Below are 16,088 nucleotides of genomic sequence, written 5' to 3'. Positions count from 1 at the left end.
GCAAATCGTTGTTTGAAGGCACGTATTTCGAAATTTTCAAGAGCGAAAAAAATCACGATGTCATATGAAACTTAAAATGTTTGGTATTGGATATTGTTGACATGACAATATGCCAATTAGCACAAATGGTAAGTTCCGACAGTGCCTACAAGTGTGCCTACTGGCCGCTAGATGGCAATACCGGTTTCATATGTATACAGCTGGTAGAGATATTATTGTTTATTTCATTAATGTCAATATAATTTTTCAGTATATATTTGGCCTAAAAATACAAATTAAAGTAGAAAATTTTTAAAAAATAGTTCAATTTAATTCTGAAAACATTTAATTTTGACATTATTAATGTTAAATGTGAAAGCAGATTTCTATTAGGATAGTTGCATTTTATACCCAAAAATATTATTTTTCAATAAAACAGTTGAACTTTTAACGAAAAGAAAGATACTTTTTAACGAAATTTTTGAATTTTAAACCAAACTGTTGCATTTATATAAAAGAAAAATGCAATTTCTAGTATGATAGATGAATCTTTGAAAGAAAAAGACAAAAAATTTTAAATAGTTGAATTTTCAACGAAAGAAGATATTAGTTCGATTGAAAAGTTCTACCCAAAAAGATGACTTTTTAACAGAAAAATTTAGCTTTTAATAAAATGATAAAATTTATAACTAAAAAGGTAATCTTGTGCCGAAGGCAACGGCAAAAAAAATACAAGTACAAAATGCTTGTAACATTTTTAACTTATAATTTTTATTACCAGCATAAAACAATTTTAATTAGAAATTGACAAAATTTCAAATTTATTCTACTTGACAGTTTAAAACTATAGGAATTCTCTAACTTTCACAAGATTTTTGATCTTTAAATCCTTGACTTTTCTCTGACGAATAAAATTGTCTGACTTAAGAATAAAATATACTACACTCCCGCTATCAGTCACCTCGTTTTCAGCCTTCTTAGAATTTCTGGCTCCCACAGTTTCTCAGGGGAGCAGAATGAGAGCGGTTGTGACATATATATTAGGGTGGTCCAAAATAACGTATTTTCGAATTTTTACTATCCAATACTAGAAACTGATTCTTCATATTGAATAAACTATTGTGTATTTTTACCAGAATTTTAAAATAATAATTGAGAGAGCGCATGGCATTTAAAATTTTTGGAGATTTTAGCCAGCAAAATTCATCAGATTTCATAAACTCGTCAAATGTCAATGTGCAGGGTATAACAATAACAACTGTAACTGTAACAATGATATTGGTTTATAATTTTTTATATTTGACTTGTTATAATGCGATTAATTTATCTAAATGCAATTTAATGAACTGAATATTAATTGCTTAATTAAATTCAGTCATGAATTTTATAGCCATTCATAAAAAGTTTGGTAGAAAGCACTAGATTTTAAATCAGGAATACACGGTTAGAATTGTTCAGAAAATTCCCACGCATGTAAGATATTGAAGTAACTGAAATTTACGAAATTAGGTTGGTAAAAAAGAAATTCCGTAACTTTGATAGTAAATTTACTAAATTTGTATTTAACTTCAGAAGCGGTTTCTAAAAATTACGTATATTTTCCTCAAATTTCTAAACGGTAACAGAAATATAAGTTATCGCGACGTAAAGAAATGCGCAGTTGCACGTGCACTGCTCGCTTCTCCAGTGCACTCGGCTAGCAGACGAAGCATGAAGGTTCATAACTTCAGTGTGTATGGTGCACTTGGATGCGAGCGACAGCAGCGCCCATCAGTGAGTGCACGCAGGATACCGAATCGGAGTAGCAGCTACTCTTTTTGCCTTTTGAAAAGAGCAATAGAAACGCAGCTATAGGTTATACCGACTGACTAGCGTGCCGTCTACATTGTGCCGGTGTGTCTCTCGCTCCGATCCGAGTAGGTGCTACTCCAGTCATGAGTGTCGCGCTCGCTACCATGATTCAGAGCTCACCCTATACTTGAAGTGTAGAAGCTACACCAAAGTTCTCTCAGTGTAGTAATCGGCGTGTTAGAAAGATTTTGGTTTGATTTGTTACGTAAGGGGGACATTTTATTCTTGTACAAAATTTCTCGGAACATCACACGCTGAAGAAACCTGTTGATTAAAAACGAACCTGGCTAATGACAATTTTTTTTTAAGCCAGGGAATTTCATTGGTTAGGGAAATGTCAAGTAAAATAAATTTGAAATTTTTTCTATTTTATTTTGAAATTAGTTTATTTCGTTTGGTAATGATTCTAGGTTAAAAATGTTACAAAGTTACGATTTTGCTCTTCGAATATCAATATGGTCAGGGAAATTGAAAAATTGGTCTGTGGGAAATTAGAGAAAATTAGAAATAAAGTTTTGCGGTAACCGCATGGTATAATCTTCTTGTTAGTGATTTTTTTGCCTTGTATTTACATTTATTTGTTTGCAGTGGCTTTCTCCACAATATTCACTTTTTACTTATAAAGTTTATTACTTGTTTGAAAATTCATAAATTTTGTTGAAAAGAAATCCGTTCTAGTTGTGGATTGAATTTTTGTATTAAAAATGAAACTAGTTTCACAGGAAATTAACTTAGTTTTGTAATCTAATTTTTCAATGCTAAACAGTCAAACAAAATCTTTTTTGGCTAATATTTCAACTATTTTACGAAAATTTCTCTTTCTATTAAAAAGAGTCATCTATTTTACTACACTGAAAACAAATTTGCATTGAATCAAATAGGCTAATTTACTTGGCTGATTTTTCTTGGAAGAAGCAATTATTTTCTTTTTACAAGGGCCGATTTTCTTGAATCAAGAAAATAATAGAATCAGTACAACTATTTCAATCAAGAATATATTTACTCTAAGTAAAAAACTATTGAGTTAATTCGTTTCGTCTAAATTAATTTACTTCTTACTTCAGAAGTATCTTATTAAATATAATAATCGACAAGTTGACATGTTATGAAGTTGGTTCTCTTCGCCGCTAACAATTATTTTGAAATTCAATAATATTTATAAAATTCAAAACCTTAGTGCACATAATCAATTTTATTTATGCAAATGTAGATAGGAATTTGCAACTTTGATAAACGACAAACTTTGGCTGACACACAAAACAAATCACTCATAAAACTATTTAAAAAATTATAAGCTTAATACGTCGATAAGTTTTTGTTGGTTGGAATTTAAAATTTTCAAATAGATTTAACAAAAGTGTTTTTAATTTTGAAATAATTATGCAAGACTCAAAAGTATTTTCATTCCTAAAATTATTTAAAGGTTTTAAATTTATTGCGTCTATAATTTTTTTCACTGATTATTTGTATGTATTAATCTACTTGAAATTAAACCATTTTGAATTTTTTTAACCGTAAAGAGTTTTTGTAAATAATACAGAATAAATATATGACAGCATAAAACAAAGTTATAAGCTTTAAAAAATGCTTAAAAATACAATTATTACATTTTCTTGATAATTTAAAAAAAATTTATGCGTTTATAAAGCAAAATATTTTAGGAGAAAGAATTCAATAACATTTTTAAAAAGTTTATTAGGAATGCATTTCGTTTTATGAAATAATAATTAAAAAATTGATAATTAAAAATTTTTTTAATAAAATAATTAAGAATACAAGGAGGAAGCAAACAAATATTTTTCACCCGACCACCGAGATACCTTATCACTTTTAACCTGCTAGTTCTTCCACCAAACGTTTCTTTACAGAGTTCTTTTTTCTTCTGATTTCAAAGTATTTTATATTTGAACGAAAAATAAAATATCGAGCACTTTTGCAAATGGGTAACATTTAAACTAGCGATCAATTTTTTCAACATATTTTTAATTATTTTTTTTTAGGAATTGTTATTTTAAATTAAAAACTTAATTGAAAAGTACTATGAAAGAATTAAACAAATCAAAAACTGTGCGTTTTACAGAGGTTTTTAAAAATCAGAAAATATTTATTTGTCACTAAGGTTATTAAAGCGTTTTTCAATTCAAAAGTTATTTATTTTTCATAAGCTTTAGATCGTTTTTAAGCGTATTCAATTTATAAAGAAAAAAGTATTGAGCCCCTTGTAAAATAAGTGAAGTTCAATTATTTTTTGGACATTTTAAATTGTTGTTTTAGGAAAGCAATTTCATATTCAAATCTTAGTGAACAATGTATGATAAAAGAATTCGATAAATTAAAAACTGAGCGGTTTATGAACATTTTTGTATAGCAGAACATTATTTTTTGTCATTTATGTTATTCAATAATTTTTGTACATGCAACTTTTCTTTGTTATTCATTACGTTTGGGACGTTTTTAAGCGTTTCAAATATTTAAAAACAACAAGTGTTAAGTACCTTGTTAAATAAGTGAAACTTACTTCGCTTTCGCACATATTTTATATTATTGTTTTAGAAATGTTATTTTCCATTAAAAATTGATTAAGAGAGTATTATATACAATAAAAGAGTTGGTTAAATTGAAAACTGCGCATTTTATGGAAAAATTTTGTTTATTGTTCATTACTTTTAGATATTTTATAACATTTTTAAATATATTAAGAAAATAAAAGTATAGAGCCTTTTTTGAAATAAGTAAAATTCAATTATAAAATTTAAAAAAATAAAAAATGCTGTATTAAAGTCTCTCGAAAATTAGTAAGTATCATCAGAAAGATGTTTTTTTGAAAGAAACATTGAGTTCCACAACATTTAGTTTTAAGGTGGTTGAGGTTCACCATACGACTTCGTACGAAACTGCCTTGAAATTCTTACTCGAGGTTTTGTCACCGAGATCCAAGTGCTTCGATACCGAAGTCGGTAAAGCGTGCGGTTAGGACACTAGTTTAGGTAGTTTAGGAAGGGTTCGAATCCTCGTGGAGTGCGATTTTTGAAAGCGTTTAAGCGTGCGATTACATTTGTAAGTAACAGTGTGCAAGAATTACGTATTTTAATAATTTAAAAAGTGAAGATTATATAACAATAATTTCGAAAACAAATTTTTTTTCGTTGCGAAATAGTGTTCAGTTGATGCTCAGTCTATTGCCCCGATACTTCATATTCTTCGATTAAGAAAATATATTCTTGAAGTAACACAATAAAGTTTTAGAATAATAGAATGCGATATTCTGCATAAGAATACATTTTCTCAGATTAAGAAAATGTACGCTTGTTCCAAGCATACGGTGGCAAGTATTTATTTATTTTGAACACACTCATATTCTATCGTCCCTATTCGTACCTGCGATTGACTTGAATCAAGTAACATTTACTTGATTCAAGAACAATTTTTTTCAGTGTATAAATTGCATCTCTGTTCGATAAAATTTAACGGTTTGGTTTAAATTCAAGAATTTTGTGCGAAAGATTTTTTCTTCTCTGTTAAAAATTCAATTAAAATTTTTGGTCTCATTTAAAACTCATATTTTTATGCCGAAAAGTGAAACTGAAATCTTTTTTTGATAAAAATTCAACTATTTTTTTTATTATTTGTCATTGATTTAAGAATCTGTTTATTTTAGTAGAGATGACACCTTTCTTGGATAAAAGTGCAACTGTTTTTATAAAAATTAAACCATTTTTTTCAAAAAGTTGCCCTTTTTTATTAAAATTTCAACTGTTCCGTTGAAACATCGTATTTTTGGATTAACAATTGAAGTATTTTTTTTTGTGGAAGATTTACTTCTTGTTGTAATCTTATATTTTGATGTTAGAATGTCAAAATAAAGTATTTTTCGGATGAAAATTCAATTTTTTTCAATTTTTATTTTTGAATTAAAAATTCATATTAATAAATAGCATTTATTACAATTTTGTAACTCACGTTGATGATAATAATATTTTATAAATAAGGAACTTAGCATTTTTAAACCACAATTTTTATAAATCAATTTAGAAAATGTTTGCACGCGCATTATAATAATTAATGACTTTATAGGTGGAAAAACACATGGAATAAGCTTGTTGCCACTTGGTAAACTCTTCCCTGAAAAAATGGTCAAGTCTTCCCAATATTAGTTCATGCGTTCAATGTCATAAAAAGTTTAGTAATAACTGTTTCATTATTCCGACTTACACAAAATCATTACACTATTTTGTAAGAAATAACGCGATGCATAATTACTGTACGTATTTTTATTACAAGAGTAGATAAATCCTTATAAAGTTGGAAAAAAATTAAATTATTGAACGCAAATTTTGCCAACTGTCGAATCTCGGACTTAGTTGGCTCTTCCACTTTCCCTTAAACTTTTCACATTAAAGTTCTTGAAAAACATAAATATTTTCTTTAAAATTAAATTTTTAATTATTATATTTCAAATTACATTGAAATTAATGATATTTTCTATTAAAAATAACACTTTCCACAAATAAATACTTTGGAAAACTTATAATGTGTGGTGAAGGTGTTCTTAAAAATGGGGTTTGTGGTTGTAGATGGAGGGTAAAGGTGTTATAACTGTTTTACAGAAAAATAGTCTTTTGATTTAAAAGTTTAAGAATTTCGAAAAAATTCTTTATTTCCTAACTGACAATTCTTATATAAAATTAATCTTTATGATTGGAAATTCGTTTCCTCATTTTTAGAATGTATCTTTTGGCAGCATGTGCATTCGTTCAAATATCAAATATTGCATTTTCTTTCGAAAATCCATATTTGCAGGTTAAAAATTCAACTACTTTGTTGAAATTTTACACACTGATTCGAAAATTCAACTCTGGTTAAAAATTTAAATATTTCGATGAAAATCTTTTCTTTTTGTTTTAAAATGTCCACCACTACGTTTTTATTGAGAATCCTTTTTTTAATGCTACTCTTTTTGGTTAAAAATTAATCTTTTTTTTTTTGAAAATTTTCCCATTCAGTTTAAAATTTATATTTATAGGTAGAAAATTTAACTATTTGGTTCAAAGTTAAACTATTCGGTTGTAAATGCGAATCTTTTATTAAAAAGCCGAATTTTCAACAAAACCGTTTACACTGAAAATGAAAAAGTTTAATTTTCAGTTTAAAAATATTAACGGATTGGCAACCAAATAGTTACTTTTTCATCCAAAAACATAAAATTTTAACAAAATAGTTAAACTTTTAAACAAGTACATAAATTTTTGACCGAACACTAAAAAAAACTATTATTTTAAAACAACAACAGCTGAATTGAACCAAAATTTTGTAAGAGGTCGTTCAACCTTAAAACAATTAGAGAAATGTTAAACAAAAAGATTAATTTTCAACCAAAGGAAAAATTTTCCACAAAAGAATTAAATTTTCAACTAAAATTATGAATCTTCAATTAGTTTAACATTTAACCAAGTAGTCGAATGCTAAAAAAAGACGAATTTTAAACAAAATAGTTGAGTCCTCAACAAAGGAGCTTTAAGAAAAGATAATTCACGTCTACCAAATTACAGTTTTAGATGTATAAATGCATATATTATCGAGCTCAAAGCTCTAGAACGAACAAAGAAATAAGAAAAATATATAAAAAATTGTTGAATTTTCAACCCAAAAAGTCAAGTTTTCAAAAAAATAGTTGAATTTTCAACCAAAAGGGATTCATTTTTATTATGTTTATGTTCACTAAGAAAATCAAATTTCTACCCAAAGAGATGAGCTTTTAACCAAGAAACAATTTTAGTCAAGACAGAAAAAATATTCAACTAAGTTTTTGAACATTTTCAACAAAAAATGTTTAAAAAACTGTTCCATTATAGTTTAAAAATCAAGTAATTGGTTGAAAAGTCGTCTTTTTTGTAAAACATGAATCTTATGGATTAAAAATTAATCTTTTGAACATAGAATTGTTTTTATAACGAAAAAAATAGTTCTCATACAAATAAATCTAAAAACAACATAATTCCCTTCCTGATGTTCCCTTCCTGCCTAATGTTAAATTAATTCGGTTGCTTAAAAATGTATGGATTTTTTTAAGTCATATCATTTATTTGAAAATTAATCTCCTTGTTGAAACATTTATCCTTCTGATTTAGGATTCAACCATTTTCATGATAATTCTTTTTTTTCAAAATTAATTTATTGAAGTGAAAATTTAACTTTCCATTTTTGGTTAAAAAAGTATTGATATTTTTAATGACAATCTGTTTTTGTAGAGAACTCAGCTGTTTTTTTAATTGTACTTCTTTGAGTTGAAAAGTATTTTTTCAACTAAATACTGAACTATCCTATTTTTCGTTGAATGTTAAGTTCATAATTCAACTATTTTCTTCAAATTTCTATTTTTTTAAAATTAATTTCTATAATGGTAAAATCGACTTATATTACTTTTGGTTAAAAAATGATATTTTTGAGATAAAAATCATACATTTGTTTGAATCTTTCTAGATTTTGTAGAAAAGTTATATTCTTGGTTGAAAATAATATTTTGAATTAAGGATAAAGCTATTTAAAAAAATCCTTTTCAGTTTGTCAAAAACCAATTTCTTTAAAAGAAATTTCAGTTCTACTATTTTTGGTTGAAAATTTATATTTTAAATTGAAAATGGACCTTTTTTACTCAATTTTTTTTTTTGCAGAAAACTAATCCTTTTGGTTTAAAATCAATCTTTTTTCATTAAAGATTCAACTATTTGGAAAAGGGATTATCTGTTTTGGTACAGTATTTATAAATTCCGAATATTGTTGAAAATTCGTCATTTTTGGTAGAAAAATAAACTGCTTAATTAAAATTTCATATTTTTTTCGAGTATTCTATTAATTTGTTAAAAATTTCTTTTTTGCTGAAAAATTAATTTATTTAAGAGAAACGTCAATTATATCATTTCTGATTGAATGATTGAATAAGAACAAAACTATTAAGTTGCACAATTGGTTGCAAAATTGGTTTAAAAATTGATCTTCTTGCATAATTTACTATAAAAAATATTTTATCGCTGAGAGATTCTGCTAAATAATGTATAGAACCTGCTTGATTTTAAGTGAATTCTATCTTATTCTAAATACTTTTTAGAATATTGTTCTTGAATTGAAAATTAATTTAGTTAAAAACAATTTACATCTGTATAAGGTTTCTTAAAATTTATAATAATAATTTTCGTACAAACTGTTCATTTAAAAAATAACAAAAAAGGAGTTACAATTTAATATAATTACATATACGTCACTGAAAAAATAATTTGTAAACAACTCTTGCGATTGAAAATTGTTTCATTAAATAAAAAATTGATGAGAAAACTTTTTTAACTGCATTGGTATTGTTTTCTCATCAATTGTACTTCTTTCAAATGAAATAATGTTTTAAGATTACTGCAAGTTTGATCAATGGTTCTTTATAAAATTAAACGAAATTCAAATTTTAAAATAAGTAATTTTCATTTTTTATTAGTTCACAACTAAGATATTAATAAAAAAATAATGCTTCCAATTGTAAAACTGCGTACCTACAAGATATTGTGTACTTTTCACAGATTTAATAAAACTCACTGATGAAGGCCACCATTGTGTGCCGAAAAGTTTGAAACAACTTAATTAGTTTTAATTCACCTTACCCTAAAGCCAACAGCTTACATCAACAATGTCTACAAAATTCTGTTGTTTATTTTAAAAAATTTCTTTAATAGAAAATTAATCTTTGTAACTGCAAATTCATTTTTTTTAAACGTCTACTATTTGGTGTCAATTTCATCTGTTTTAGTGAAAATTTGAAATAATCTATAGAAAACTTCATTTTTTTGACTAAATATTAACTTTTATAAACTAAAAACTGCATTATTCTATTTTTGTTTAAAATTTGATATTTTTTTAACCTTAATCTTTTTTAGTTGAAAACGGAATTATTTGCTTGAAAATTTATGTATTTTGTTGAAGATTTGTGTTTTTTGTTAGAAATATAAAAATACTTCCTTGAAAATTCATCTTTCTGATTGAGAATTCAACCTTAAAAAAATTAGAGAAATGTTCAACAAAAAATATTAATTTTCAACCAAAGAAAGAAAGAATTTTGAACAAAAGAATTAAATTTCCAACTAAACTGATGAATCTTTAGCACAAAAATATCTATTTTCACTCAATTAGTTTAACATTTTCAGTCAAGACAGAAAAAAAATTCAACTAAATTGCTGAATATTTTCAACAAAAAATTTCAAAAAACTGTTCCCTTATAGTTTAAAAATCAAGTAATTGGTTTAAAAATTCGTCTTTTTTGTAAAACATTAATCTTATTGGTTAAAAATTAATATTTTGATCATAGGATTTATTTTACAACGAAACAAAAGTTCTCTTATAATTTAAGCTAAAAACAACATAATTCCATTCCTGATCGATTCAGCGACTCGAAGTGCAGAACCTACCTAATGGTAAATGGATTCGATCTCCTTTGAAATAATTTTCATAACACTGTATTTTTTGTTGTCGAAAATTAATTTTTTTAACAGAAAATTCAACTATGACATTTTTAGTTGAAAAATAAATGTTTAAATTAAAGTGCGATCTTTTTTCCTTCAAAATCCAAACTAATTGTTTAAAAATGTATGGATTTTGTAAGAAATTTGTCTTTTTTAGTAGAAAATTAATCTTCTTTTTTGAAAATTCATCTTGCTGATTGAGGATTCAACCATTTTTCGGACAATTCATATTTTTTCAAAATTAATTTATTGAAGTGATAATTTAGCTTTCCATTTTTGGTTACAAATTTATTGATATTTTTAATGACAATCTGTTTTGATAGAGAACACAGATATTTTCTTTTAATTACACTTCTTTGAATTGGAAATAATTTTTTTAACTAAAAACTGAACCATCCCATTTTTTCGTTGAATATTAAGTTCCTAATTGAAGCTGTATATATTTCTATTTAAAACGAACCTTTTTCATGGAGAATTCAACTATTTTCTTTAAATTTCTATATATTTATTTTTTTAAATTACTTTCTATAATGGTAAAATTTACTTACATTACTTTGGGTTGACAAATGATATTTTTTAGATAAAAATAATATATTTGTTTGAAACTTTCTAGATTTTGTAGAAAACTTGTAATTTTTTGTAGAAAAGTAATATTCTTGGTTGAAACTAATATTTTTCATTAAAGCCCTCTTCAGATTTTCAAAAGCCAATTTCTTTTAAACAAATTCATCTGTTTTCATAAAGTATTTGAAAATTCAGAATTTTGTTGAAAATTCGCCATTTTTGGTAGAAAAATTCTTGTTTATTGACGATTCAACTATTTTCTTGATTTTTGTTTGTTTGTTAAAAGTTAGTGTCTTTAAGGAAATTTTAAATTATATCATTATTGGTTGAAAACTGATAGTTTTTGTAGAGAATTAATTTTATAGGTAAAAATGAATCTGTTTTTTATTATTTTTAACATACATGTCACAACTCGATTGTTTGGTTGTCTTATATGGGAAAAAAACGTCTTGCATAATTTACTATAAAAAAAATGTTATTGCTCACGATTCTGATGAATAATGTATAGAACCTGCTTAATTTTAAGTGAATTCTATCTTATTCTAAATACTTTTTATAATATTGTTCTTGGATTAAGAATTAATTTAGTTGGAAAAAATTTAAATGTATATAAAGTCTCTTACAATTTATAATAATAATTTTCGTACAGACAGGTTATTTAAAAAATAACAAAAAACGAGTGAAAATTTAATATAATTACATATACGTCACTGAAAAAATAATTTGTAAACAACGAAATTTAAATTTAAAAATAAGTAATTTTCATTTTTTATTAGTTCACAACTAAGATATTAATAAAAAAATAATGGTTCCAATTGTAAAACAGCGTACCTACAAGATATTGTGTACTTTTCACAGATTTAATAAAACACTGATCTGTTTTAGTTAAAATTTGTAATAATCTATAGAAACCTTCATTTTTTTGATTGAATATTAACTTATATAAACTAGAAACTGCATTATTCTGTTTTTGTTAAAAATTTGATATTTTTTTAACTTTAATCTTTTTAGTTGAAAACGGAATTATTTGTTTGAAAAATTATGTATTTTGTTGAAAGTTGGTGTTTTTTATTAGAAATATAAAACTTCTTCCTTAAAAATTCATACTGTTTTTTATTATTCTTAACATAGATGCCCAGAATCGATTTTTTGTCTGAAATCGGAAAGAAACGTTAATCGCTGAAAGATTCTGCTATACAATGTTTAAAACCTGCCTAATTTTAAGTAAATTCTATTTTCTTTTAAATACTTTTTATAATATTGTCTTTGCATTAAAAATTAATTTAGTTGAAAATTATATTATTTCTTAAAAAAGATTTGTTTTAAATAGATAATTAATTTTTGTGATTGAAAATTCACCTTTTTTGTTAAAACTTTTACTATTGGGTGTCATGGTCAATTGTATTAATTACAATTTTAAATAACTTGTCAAAAATTTCATTTTTTTATTGAATATTGACTTTTATAAACTAAAAACTGAATTATTATATTTTTGTTTAAATTTCCCGTATTTTTTTTAAATTTAAAGTTAGGGTAAGATTGGTGTATTTTCAGTCATAAGTTAATGTTTTAGTTAGTATTTACATTCAATATAAACATTAACATTAAGTATTATTCCTGTGATGCATGTAATTCAAGAGCGAACTGCTTGCAATTGAAAAATTTATCAAAAAGACGTAGGATTAAAATATAAAAAGATATTTTTTATTTTAATCTTGAATAAAATAGTTTCTGTTTTTTCACCAAAAAATTCACAAATTTGAATGAAATGTTTGTAAAATTTGTATGAAAAATTTTACTAATTTTCAATGTATTTCGAACACGGAGCATTTTTTCATATTAATAAAAATAAGTGAAAGCTCAACTTTCGTAAAGTTTTTGTAGTAGATTTTCGTAAATTTTTGTAGAAAAAAAATAGTATTTTATATATTTTTGCAGGTATACGAATGATTTATATGAAATTAGCAAAAATTATCTAATTCTGCGACCAGCAGTTCGCTCTTGTATTCTCAAATTGATTCCTAACCTCAAAATCTTAAAAAGTTGTTATCGCATTTTACACCAGCAATGGACTTTAATAACAAAACTTAGAACAAATTCCATGCTTCATAGGAATATTAATTGATGTTAATTTTTATATTAATAACAAATAATAGCTTAAACATTAACTTGTAATTAAAAAATATACTAACCCAACCGATGGAAATCTCAGAGTATATATTAAAGATTCTCAAGGCTCTGAGAAGCTCTGGGAAGTTCTCCGCAGGCACTCAGGTAGATATATTTAATGCTCTAGATATCTCGTTTAAATGCTTTGAAGGCTTTAAAATGTCCTTTCCGAAATTGAAATAAAAACACGTTCATCAATAACAAGCAGAGAGGCTTAAATTGAAATAAGAATTCGTGCATAAATAACAAATAAATAACAATTAAATAAATAACAATTATCTTAATGAGTTTTGTTTTCGCGGATCATTGATTCAAACTTTGGGTTTAGAAATTTAAATTAGTTTGGATTTTTATTTCAAGAGATGTTGCTGTAACTCTTAAACTTCAATTACGTAAAGACATTTGAGTAGTGAATTGTTGAGTCAAAATAACATAATTGTCGGAATTAAAATTTTTGAATTCCTGTACGGGCTTAAAAATAATTTTTCTTATCCGTTTAATGTGCTGCAACCGCCATCGCGGCCTTCATGAATTTTTGCACGTGGCAAGGGAGGACCCGTGATTATCGCGCTGGAGGTTTGTTTGAGATTATAAGTGGGATTAAGAAGACTCATTGATTGTTTTCCTTGTAGGGCAAATAAAATGTAAGAAAATGTACAGAGAGTAGGGGATCATGGGTTGCTGTGTCAGACCCACTGATAACAAGAACTCATCCAGACAAATCAGACAGATCCTTGCCACGATCGCGACCAGTTAGTCCCTCAGTGATCCCAGATCTGAAACGAGATGTGGTCCAATGCTATGACAGGGCTATGTCCGTGTGAATATAGTAGGAGACGCTGTAAATGACTGAGTTGCGCGCGCAACCCATTTCTCCTCTTCTGAATTGGAAAACTCGAAGGTGCACGATTGCCGGTCGGAGCACTTCGGCGATTCTATTTATATATCTATCTGTTAACTGCTTTGAAATAAATTCAGGAGATTGCAATTTTAATATTCCCAGATTTCGATGCTGACGATTCTCATGATTAGAATAGATCGAGCGCCTCTTGATATGCGTATATTTTGAGGTTATGTTATTTCATGTATAAAATATAAATTATATAAATATTAATACTGTTATATATATACGTATATTAATAATGATAATATTATAATTATGTTATATTATAATAGTCTTATTTATATCTTGATCCGCATTTGAAAGAAATTAAAGAAATTGGCTATTTTGGAATTTATCTCGTTTGGATCAAAACTCAATTATTTGATTGAAAAATTAATTATTTTGTTGAAAATGTAACTATTGGGACCTTGCTTGGGGTTGGATCTACTATCTAGCGAAACCATTTAGAAAAATTGCTCGGAAGCTTCATAATGCTACGCGAGTGAACGCCCTCAATATGAAGCCAGATCGAGCCAAGAAGACCTGGGCGCCTCAAATGAGGGGAACAGATCAGCTGCTTACAAGCCCACGAATGAGCCTGGAAGCATTGTCCAGCAGGGTCCAAATTTACAACCAGGGTCCCTGGTTGTAAAGTCGTTCTGTTGTAAATGCAACTATATTGTTAAAAATTAAAATCATAATTTTTGAAACTTTAACAATTTTGTTGAAAATTCGTTTTTTTTCTTGTTCAATTCAATTTTGTAGTACAGTTTTTATCTGGAAATTGTACTATTCCATTTTTTGTTGAAACTTTATCCTGTACATTGTATTAGTTAAAGCACCAATTATTTGATAGAAAATTACTTTATTTTGTTGAAAAGTAAACTTTTGGGTTAAAAACTCATTTATAGTATTAATTACATTTTTTCCTAAAAATAAAAATACTGCAAAATAAAAAAATTGTCTTAAAATCGTCCTGATTTCTTTTTTTTAATTTTTAAAATCTTTTCAAATAATCACTTATAATTGATTTTTCAAACTAAAAAATCATTTTCAATTTTCTTAGCAATCACAACAATTTTTGTTATTCTTTTAAAATATTTTACAATTCTTAAAAGATTTTTTTTTAAATCTGCAAAAATCTACATCCTGTTTCAAATTATTTCAAATAATTTCAAGTTTTGCATTAATTTTGAATATTATTTTAAATTCCAATTGTAGCGCTCAAACCTAAAATTTAGCTCATTACAATTTTCACAATTTAAGACTTTCTATTTCGAACTACTCTGTTCAAATTTGTATAGTTTTTAATAGCTGTTTGTAATGGCTTGTCCCAGATCTGAATTATATATTCTTTTTTACAAAAAAATCTCTGATCCAATTCAGAAATACATACGATTGCTTTGAAAAATTTCCTGTTCCAATTCAAATTTCAGGATGAAATTAGAAAATTCAAAATTTTAAATCTGAAAATGATTTTTTTGAGGTGCAAATCTTTTGAATTTTAAACTTTTAAAACTGAAGCTTGACAAATTTTTAATTCAGAAATATTTCATTTAAACGCTCAATAATTCATACGTATTAAACACAAACTTTTAACACCTTTTAATTTTACAATTTTTTAAATTAAATTATTTTACAATACGATATTACCATTTAAAATTTGTTATGACTTCAACATTTTAGAGATTTCTGGTTAAAAAATACAAATTACGCTATTATTTTTAAGGATTAAAATGATAATAATTGAAAAAAATTTCAGTTCGTAACATTAAAAATTGAACGATTAAATTCATTTTTTAACTAAAACTTTTTAAAATAAAAGTTACATTGTTTTTATTTTAAGTTGTTCCAGATTAATATTTTTGAATTGTTATTTAGAGATAAAAATTTTAGTTTGCCAATTGAAAATGTTAGAAATTAACTTACTATCAAAATAATTGAATTTTCAACTAAAAAAAAAGAGAATAACAAATTTCTAACAAAATAATTACATTTTCAACTAAAATGATAAGTCTTCAACAAAAAAAGTTTGAATTTTTAATTAAAAACAGTGGAACTCTGTCTTCTATCCCGGTGTCTATTCCTGGGGGGGGAGGTTAGACTTATGAAGGAGGGGTAGGAGTACAGTGCGGGGGGGGGGG

Source organism: Belonocnema kinseyi, chromosome 1 (genome assembly GCF_010883055.1).
Source record: "Belonocnema kinseyi isolate 2016_QV_RU_SX_M_011 chromosome 1, B_treatae_v1, whole genome shotgun sequence".
Lineage (NCBI taxonomy): Eukaryota > Metazoa > Arthropoda > Insecta > Hymenoptera > Cynipidae > Belonocnema > Belonocnema kinseyi.
Note: the sequence above shows the minus strand (reverse complement) of the source record.